At 44.2% G+C, this 10256-nt stretch overlaps 1 protein-coding gene across 1 annotated transcript in view; it reads right to left on the bottom strand.

The window, feature by feature from the left end:
• SERPINB5 (serpin family B member 5) overlaps positions 1–8897 on the bottom strand; it is a 57902-nt gene extending 49005 nt beyond the window's left edge. Inside the window, exon 1 of the mRNA XM_061995831.1 lies at positions 8812–8897. The gene's annotated coding sequence lies outside the window, so the exon portion shown is untranslated. The remainder of the gene's footprint in view (positions 1–8811) is intronic.
• Between the last annotated feature and the right edge of the window lie 1359 nt (positions 8898–10256).

Below are 10256 nucleotides of genomic sequence, written 5' to 3'. Positions count from 1 at the left end.
GAGCCACATACTGGGCAGGGCTCTTGCTTAGAGCTTTGAAGCGACTATCTGAGGTCCTTGTCTCTTGACCTTTTTTAAAACGAGAATCCTTACTGCAATCCTAAAATTCTCAGGAACTTTGGGGGGGGGGTGTTTTTGTGGTAGGTTGATTTGTCCTATGGGTTTCCATAACCTTAACTGTGTCATCTTTTATGTAGAATAAAAGTATACTGTTATGTTTTAAATTGACATCTGGCTGCTTGCTCAGTTGTGGGATGACATCTGTGATAGAAACATTAATGTTCAATGTTTAAAGTTGTTCTTAGAAATATATTCCAAATAAATGCTGCTTCTTTGAACTGCAGCTACAAGGACAACGTTTTGATTTGCTGTCTTCGTACAATGGGAATAAATTAATATATACTACAGAGCTTCCTAGCTAAGTTATGCCAGAGTAGATCAAAAGCCAAATGGGAGGGGGTGGGGGGGGTTTTCAATGTCACTTTTTAGTTTTCAGCAATTATCAGAAATGTGCTAAATTATAGAATTTATGAAAGGTTGTGTTTGCTTTACATAATGAAAAGCTCTGTAAATACTTGATAAATTACTTGTACATTTTTTGTAAGGTCTGATGTATGACTCATCTTTGGCTAGTTAACTTACAAATTGCTTTTCCTGACTTCTGGTGTTACTGCTTATTCTGACTGCAGTATGAAAAAAATGTCATTTTCCTTCCTGTGGGTAAAATAGTTTTTCAGTTACATCAGTTGTATATGTGCTTGGTGTGTTCTTCACAGATGGTTTCTCCACATTGACATTAAACTGGATTTCCTGTCCCTGGTGGTGTACATCTCAATGCACGTACTCATAGGGTTAGAAACACTCAGTAAATTAATTTATCTTTTTTTCCCCGTGTCACCTTCCTGACCTCAAATTCCAGAGCCTTGTTTCTCCCCTGATTTACCTGTCAGTTTGGGTTTGTCATTCTCTGGCACAACAAAAATGTACAAAATCTCCTTTAACTTTTCTGTTTCATCAGTTTTGTTTTTCAAATTACCTACTGGTCTTCTAAGATGTTTTTAATTTATGGAGCAGAACACGTGTAACTGAGGGGAGATACTCTGGAATCAGCTTTTGTTCCTGCTGTCTGTTAGGGGTGTCTCACCATAGTTTGTTCTTTTTGTCAGCTGAAGAAAAAAAGTTGCTGAATGTTCTCTGGTCAGGCATTTGGATCTACTTTTTGTGTTTGCTTAGTCTTCTTCCTAATAAAAATATATTTCTTTTTAAAAATGTGATTTCTGAAGATTACCTTGACAGGAAGCCATCCAGTAGTTCTGAACTTGTTGGAAGTATGCAGCAACATCTTTATTTTGCTGTTTACTCTTTCCTTCCTCAAGAATGGCAAGCTTATTTCATGATTGCCTTCCATACATGTTTTTGGTCTTAACCAGATTCATCCTTGTAATTGTTGACTTAAAGCCATTCCCATAACTTACATAAAGTATTGCATGGATTGTTTGTTTCCCACTGTGCTGGTTTTCCAACAGGTACTTAATTCTTATCAAAACATTGTTCCTTTTATTCTCGAGCAGGTAACTTTTGCTGTAGCTCCTGTGACATAGCTCCAGTGCTTTCCACTTCCACTTTGGGAGGGAGGCTTTTTATTAACAATATTTTCATCTAATGATTTTTAATTATTATTTCATAAACCCTCTGTCGTCATAATTAGCTCTATAAAAACTCTTTTAATTGTTTATTCATCCCCCGTCGTTGCATTTGTGTACTGATGACAGCCCAGGTATTAGATAAGCTTGTCCTGTTGTCTTTTGGTCCTTGTGACCTAATTATAATTCTTTCTCTCCCTCCCCACCTCTCCACAGACACACACACCCTTCTTATGGTTGGTTTTTTGGCTAAGTCACAGGTTTGGGCCATTTTCTGTTTACTCCTCTTTGCATCCTTTATCATAAGGGGCTCCAACTGGATGAATGAATGCTCAGGGATCCTCTTCATCACATTGGCTCAGTTTGGGGACGCCAGAGCCCATCTGTCCATACCATCTGTGCATGGTACCTGCCCCCTGCACAACCTGCCAGTCTCTTGCAGAAATACTTGACACTTCAGGGATCATTTATTCAGTCTTCTCAACCAATACTCATGAACACATAAGGCAATGAATGTCCTGTCTGCATTGTGGCAGGGGCTAAGTTCCCTTCTGAAAAGGCTTCAGTGGTGTTTTAAGACATACCCAGGAAGTCAGTAACAGAGACCTCAGCACAGGCCCAGTGTTGGTAACGAAAGCAGGGTTTTCTTTCCTGTTTGGTGACCTCGCCAGGCACCATGCCATGAATTGGCAAGACTTGCTTTTGCTTGCTCTCCCTTCTCTGCTGCCTCAGCTAATTTAAATCTCAGCTATTCAAGGCAGGGACTTTGCTTTCAAACACGCTCAGTGTCACATGCATTCTGTAAACCAAACAATAATTTCCTCTGACTCACTCTGTTGTCGGCCAACCACTGTCCACAGGCAATTTGTTACAGTAATCTCAGCTGGAGTAGTTGCCTCATGCTGCTGCTGTGTCTATAGCTCAGCAATTGAGCTAGGGCAAGGGGCTGAGAAAGTTACCATAAATATCCCCTCTATGGTGTAAATCTCATACAGGATGTATAATGGCAAATGAGGACTGTTACTCACAGCTGTGACTTGGGCTCTGAAAGAGTCGAATCATTTGCCCAATACAAAGCTAGCAAAAAATGAAAATTAAAACTGAATTCAAATGATCATTTCTCCTTCCTTACCCCTTGAAAGATGAAACGTGGGCTGTATGTACAGGAAGGCTCTGACCCCTCAAGATCTTTTTATAGATATATATCATTTTTTTTAGGTAAGATTTTTAGAAAGATCTGGAAAAGCAGCTGACTACTGTTTTCAAATGTGCCATTTAAAACACCAGTGGTAATGCTCATTCTCTTGCCTGGCTGAGCCTGAGCTCACTTGGAATTTATATGATGTTTTAATGAGTTAATCACAGCCATGAATGGTTCCATACACAACCAAATAGCAAAGCAATTACTGGGGATTTTTTTATTTAATCTTTCCACCTGCTCTTGTTTTGATGTGGATTTGTGTGTGTTGTCATCCAGCCTTGTTCTGTCTCTCTAATTTAAAAATCCTTGCTTTTTTTGGTTTGTTTTTACCTGCCCCAAACCCTCACACCCATGGTACACATGTGCACTGTCAATATGAGAACAGGCCGGAGGTTTGTGGGCCTGACAGCAAACTCTGCATAGCTGCAGCACAGCAACAACTGCCACGGGAGCCACAGGGCTTCCTGACAGAGCCTTGAATCTTCAGTCAGCCCTTCTCTGTCCTGAAGCTGGTGAAGGGATATGTATGGAAACAGATGCTGCCATTACCTGAACGCACACAGTGGGCTGCAGTGCGTGTACATATCCACAGCCACCAACGTTGCTTACAGTCACCTCAGAGAAGGGTGTTACCCACCTGTGGGACCAGCCCCTGACCCCACGACAAGCACACACTGCAGGGGCACCTTCAGACAGCATTGCGAGTTGCCTCTGCCTTCCTGGGGTTCACTCCTGCAGGGAATGAACTCCTGTGAGCATTTGGGGGTTGTTTTTTGGAGGGAAGGCATAGTGGTGATGCTGTGGTCTTCCTGCATCTACAACAAGGTTTGGAGGGTGAGAGGGACTGGTCTGTGCCTCAGATCTGCAGCAGGCACAGGGGGGAAATCCACTGGTCAACAAGGGCAGCAATACTGATGGCTCTGGGCTCTTACAGAGTTTTGTCCTGGTTTTGTCCTAACTGTCCACTATGTAAAATGATTTCCACAAGCTTTGTGGCTATTGGGTTCATTCTCTTGGGCCTTCTTTTATGTAAAGCGTGCTTGTTTCACCACAGGAGACAGGGGAAAAGCAGGATGCTGCTTAGAAGAAAAAGGTTTTGATCAGAACTTGCCTTTGATGTGAGATGTTAATTGGCAACCTGTGCCTGCCTCTTTCTTGTTGCTTTTGAGTAGTAGTCTCCTTTTTTTGCTGTTCTCTCTAATTTTGGTTTCTCTTTTTTGTCTGTCCTTCACACCATTTTTTTTCTTAAATGGAAGATAAGGCACCGATTTATCTTTTTTTAACTCTTGTTTCAAAGCTCTTTATGTTCCTGTATTTCTCCAGTGTTTCTGCTAAAGCCAGCTTGTATGCAGCAAAGCAAAAGCTGAGGGAGTGTCTCTGATTTCCATCTTCCCTTCAAGGCAACAGGGCCCATCTGTACACACTGTCCATTCCTTGCTGGCAGCAGGGTGGCAGTGGGCTGTGCTGGGGACAGACTTGGAGGAGCACAAGCAACTCTGATGGATTTGATAGCATGCAAAGCAGATAAATAGTTGAATTGCTCGTTTTCAGCAAGCAATTTTGCACTTGGGTTAGAGGAGGAGAACTGAGCTACGTACAAGAGATGTGCTAAATTTCCATTGCATAACAGCAGCTTCTCTGCAGTGTATGCCAAAGAAAATTTAACAGGGACTGATAACGAGGGCAGATGTTGTGTAATTGCATCCAAGAAACAAACACCAGCCTCTGGCCAATGCAATGTATATCCAGGGTGGTACCTGGAACTGGAAATAATTCATGTTAAAAGACTGAGGTAACCCAGTTCTCTGACCTGCGTGGAAAGAGAACCTGGCACCAACCTGAAGGAGGTAATTTCAGTTCTTCCATTTTAAGAGTGCAGCTACAAAGCAATGAGTTATGGGAGAATACGAAGCTCTCCCACGCAGCCATGTGGGGTAGGGCAAGCAGCTCCAGAAATGTGAAATGTTTGCCAAGGAGGGGCAAAGAGAAGATGTGGAGAGCAATGTGGCAGCTTGACAAGCACAGAACCTACCGAAGATCACCTACAAAAGGTAGGTTTTTTGAGAAACCAGAGGCCAACCATGACTGTAAATCATTAACCTGACCTTTTGTAAGAAGACTGAGTCACAGGCATGTGCACATAATGGACATGGCTTGGCTGAATGACTGGGAGTGGTGGAACTCTTAGCTTAATCACAGAGCAGAGCAAACTTGTAAAAGTTTAGGACCTGTCAGTCTTCAGAGATTACCTAAAGGTATGTGTCCCCAAAGGCACGATAGAAAGCACAAAATCAGGCCTGTCTTGGAAAAACAACAGGAGCAGTTTGGGTGGGACCAAGCAACTTGATCACCAAGTTGCTGAGCAGGAATCAAGTAAAGTGAAAGAAAGAGGTCTGAAGGATAATTACAAAAACATTCCCCATCTGGCTAAAATGTGAAAGCATTCAGGAAAATAGGACCAAGAGGTGACTGCCCCCCTGTACTCAGCACTGGTGAGGCTGCACCTCGAATAGTGCGTCTAGTTCTGGCCCCCTCACTGCAAGGACATGGAGGTGCTGGAGCATGTCCTGAAATAGGCAATGAAGCTGGTGAAGGGTCTGGAGCACAAGTCTGATGAGGAGCTGCTGGAGGAGCTGGGGGTGTTCAGCCTGGAGAGGAGGAGACTGAGAGGAGACGTGATCACTCTCTGAAACTACCTGAAGGGGAGCTGTAGTAAGGTGGTGGTTGATCGCTCCAGTAATGAATAATAGAACACGAGGAAATGGATTTAACTTGTGCCAAGGGAGGTTTAGATTGGAGATAGGAAGAAATTTTTCACTGAGAGGGTTATTAAGCATTGGAACGGGCTGCCCAGGGAGATGGTGGAGTCACCATCCCTGGAGATATTCAAAGACACATAGGTGAAGTAGTGAGGGATATGGTTTAGTTTAGTGATGGGTCTGGCAGTATGAGGTGAATGGTTAGACTTGATGATCTTAAAGGTCTTTTCCAACCATAACGATTCTATGATTCTGTGATACATATCTAGGAAGATAATAACGGTGAGAGACTGCTTCTGGGGAAAGGCAAAGCATGATACAAACATTGCTCAAGCAATGTGATAACTGCAGTGGTGCTTCTGAAGGATTTAATTGAACACAGCCAGGAAAGGCTTCCTCCCTCAGCTGTCCACCTAGGACTACTGCCTGAAAACCTACAAGCATCCAGTGCCCTAAGAGCTGACTTCCCCACAGATGTCATTCTGCCACGGTATCACATTCCTGAGCTCAGGGATGGTACCCGCAAGCTGCAGCAGCAGTGGGTTTCCTGGAGAGGGAGGGAGCAAGGGCAGGTGAAACTGTGGTAATCCTCCTGTTGGCCGTTCTCAGAGTCTGTTGAACAAGAGCTCAGTGTTCTCTTATGTCTGTGAGACTCTGCCCTTTCTCTCCAGCAGAGAGATGCAGCAGGAGGCAGGTGCCACTCCACCGTAAGCGCAGCACTGGCACCTTCTCCTCTTCCATCCCACTGCAGCACAACTTCCCTGTTGAAGCACAACACCTTTACTCTGCCCAGGTGGCAGATCCTTCTGTTATGCAGGCAGCAGTTCAGCTCTGCCCTGGGACACGGGGGAAAGGGGGCAGCTGCCACCAGGAGGGAGAACAGCATCTGATTAGAAGAAAAGTTCACGTTTCACATCTTGAAATTCCCTAAGAATGGCTCTACAGACTGATTTTTAGGACTGGGACCTTCAAAATACAGGGACTAAGGTTTTTGCAGTAACGACTACAAGCATGTGTGCTGTTAGGAAAGCAATCCCTTTTTATTAGGAATAAAAAACTTGTCTTACCCAGCATTCCCTGAGGTAGAGTAAGTAGTGGAGAAAACCCTACTTATTCCAGCTGAGAGGAAGGCAACATTGGTGGAACTGCCTTTTCAAACTCACCAGGGCGTTGCTGCCTTGTAACGTGAACTTCTCCAAGAAATGAGGGATCAAGAGAGTTGGTTGACAGGAACCACCCATCCAGGCTGCCATTATTTCAAAACCTGGAGCATCACAGCAACCCCAGAATTACTGACCTGGCTCTAACCTCTGGTAACCATTAATGCTGCTTTCTGAAAAGGGCTGTGGGATGCCATATCTATGCTTGCTAAAAAAACACAACCCAAACAGGGAGGCTGGAAAAGAAAGCAAGCTAATTTGGAAGAATAAAAAGTTGTTTTCCCTGGCCATGCAACTTACTCTTTCACTGCTCTTTTATTTTCTAAACGCAGTAGGACAGAAGTCACATCAAGAAGTCTCCAGCTTGAGCACAGTGTAGCCTATAGATGCTGATTTCCTCTCCCACTTCCCAGTATACACAAACACAACCAAAATTCAGCAGGTGAACAGCTGGTTCACAATACAAGTGACTCCAGAGGCTGGAGGCTGCACCTTCCCTACCTGCTCTTCCAAAACCTCATCCCTTCTCCTGAAGGCACCTTAATCCAAACCGTACTTCTTTTTTGTGTACCTGCCATGTTTTGGGAGCATTTATCTTTTCAGAAGAGCCAAAGGACACTTCTAGCATCAGTCCTTTGTGCTCTAGCATCACTGACTCTCAGATTCGTTTCTGTGTTTAAATGACTGCTTTGATTCTTCAGTTGCCACATTTCGGTTCCTATCCAATATCTCAACCCACAACATTGTTATTGCAAAAGGCTGCTGAAAGACTGAAATTAACAAAACTGAGGAAGCAGAAAACCACATCTGCAACATCTCTGGTAGTCTGGCTGCTTTCATTTGCTTGTATTGTGTTCCCTCTCCTCTGAACACACAGCTGTCATACTGCAGCTTCTTCTAAAGATGAATTATCAAAGCAACAAGCATGTTTTATCCCTTCTTTTTCCCTCCCCATCCTCAGGGTATATACAGACAAGGGTCAGCTTGCTCTCTGAAATCGGACACTTTGTGACAGTATTCAGCAAGGTCAGACAAACTGAGTGTTGCTTTATGAACAACCGCAGCTGGGAGCGGAGAGCACTGATGTTTACCTTCGCAGTCAATTTCCAGTCCCACAGTCACTGATTTATAGTAAACAATTCCTTTGTGCCAGGAATGAATTTCCTCCATGAATGAGGTCACATGAGATGAATAGAAACGAGATAATTCAGGGGAAGGCAATTTTTTGTTTCTGTTGCCATACTTTTAAAAGAATCGAAGAAAAAAATCTGCTGGGGAATTCACTGGTGAATTGCATGCAGTTGGTTAAGTATTTAGGTATGTTTTTCACACAGAAATCAGTGAAGCTTTACAATCCAGAGAGCAGACATTATCAGAGGTGCATTCTCAACCTCAAGGTTGTAAGGTGATGTCCTGCATGTATAGAGTTCTCCATAAAATCTACTAGGAGGGAACTCTACCTTAGTCTAGAAGGGCTTTTAAAATGTGGTTAGTAAGATGCGATCGTAACTGTGACCAATCAGGACCATACCATGTGTTCAAGGCTTTTCAATCCCCCCTATCACTATGTTTAGCCATCATTTTACTAGGAATTGAGTGCAGATCATTTCTTGCACCCATGCCCTCACCTCACCTTGATTTTGAAAGCGGTATTACATTGTGGAAGACGGATTTATCTCTGTCTGCTTTGCTTTTTCTGACATTTGAGCTTTGAAAATCTTACCATCTTCTACAGTGGAAGTCTATAGTCTATAGTTACCATAGAATCATAGAATGGTAGGGTTTGAAGGGACCTTTAGGGATCATTTAGTCCAAACCCCCTGCAGAAGCATATCACCTGATTAATCTCTTCTCCTTTGTATTGTTGGAAAGATAACACATATGGACTGTCCTATGTGTAAAAGACGAAATGAACATATTTGATTGTTGCTTCTTCCAGTTCACCTCTTATCTCGACTTCTGCTAACAAAAGTATTAACATCCTGTCTTGTTTTAGGCGGATCCCTAATCTGCTTCCATTATTGTCATGGTAGGAGATGGCTTCTTACCTTCCATGATTTCTTCCTCATACCTCTGCAACAGTGAACTCAAATTGCCACGCAAGATATATTCCAGGTCTCCATCCCATTTCAGGGCTAATTTCTGGTTCCTCATCATTTTACTGCACCAGGTTCTTTGTTCTCACCTTGAAAGCTGCGTAATCCCTGCCCACATCTCTGTTCCCATTTACGCCTACTCATTGCTTCTAATCTCTTCTACAGTTTTATTTCACACCCTTCTGCACACCCTCCTGCCTAGGAGGGTTTGGGGTTTGTTTTCTTTTGGGTTTTTTTTTTTTTTGGTAGACTCTTCAACTGCTGCACAATAACCAGTGAAAAAACAGTAAAATCGAGGGAGTTTTTCAGTTACAAATTATACCATATTTTAAAAAAATCAAATGCAGACATTTATACTAAATCAGTATCTAAGTCAAATGTAGGGAATTATTCTATTTAGGCTACTCTGGAAGTAGTTTTTGTTTATTTGGAGTTTTTTTGTTTTAATCTTTGTTTATGCCTTAAAGCAAAAAAATATGCTTTTGTCTTTGTTTTATTAATGTCTATAACACAAAAACCCTGTAGTTTCATCCAGCAGGGAACAGCATTCTGGAAAAACTTTCTGGTTGAGATCTGAGAAGAAGGGAGTAGAAGGGATCTGAGCAAGGGATCAGAAGAAATGTAGCCGGCAGAAGTCGGTGGAGCTCAGCTCACCAGAGGTCTGAGGCTCACAGAACGCACAGGTTTTTACCGGAGGCGACAATGTAAAACCGGCTTTAAAACCCACCCGTGATAAAGTCAGTTAATGACCTTTGATAACACATTTAAGTCTTCCACCTCCCCGACACAGGATGTGTTCCCACCAGGGGATTGCTCTCTGCTTCCATCCCTCTCCGAGTGCGTGTCAGGGACAGAGCCTGACACATCGACACCACTTCAACCACGTCAACTGGTGACCTCGGGCAATGTATTAAAGGAGTTAGCTTACAAACTGGTGCTTAATACCCAAGACGTTCCTGTAAGCACACGAGGAAGCCCAGATAAGTGCTTAATATGGCCGTACTTAACCAACACATCTTTTGTTTTCAATTCCCCTTTCAAAGCTGCCGTTTATTACCCCACGAGAGGGGAAGGGCATGCAGGGCTAAGGCTGAGCACACACGACTCCAGGGACGGCAGCGGCGTACCCACGGGACGGGGCCGCCCCAAAGCCAAGCAGGCCTCTCGCTGACAGCCGGGCCCTCCGCAAGGCGGGCTGTTCTGCGGTCACCTCTGGGCAAGAGCTCCCTGTGGGGCTGGCAGCCCCGCTCCGCTGCCAGGCCCGTCACCCACCGCCCGCCGCCCTCACGGCGCCGCGGCGGGAAGCGGCCGCCCGCCCCACGTGACGCGGGCCGGGCCCCTCCCCGGGCACTGGGGCCCGTAGGGGGCGCCCGCGCGGTGGCCGCCGCCTGGAGCGG

The sequence above is a fragment of the Colius striatus genome, chromosome 4 (genome assembly GCF_028858725.1).
Source record: "Colius striatus isolate bColStr4 chromosome 4, bColStr4.1.hap1, whole genome shotgun sequence".
Taxonomy (NCBI): Eukaryota; Metazoa; Chordata; class Aves; order Coliiformes; family Coliidae; genus Colius; species Colius striatus.
Note: the sequence above shows the minus strand (reverse complement) of the source record. Positions and strands in the feature narration are given on the sequence as shown.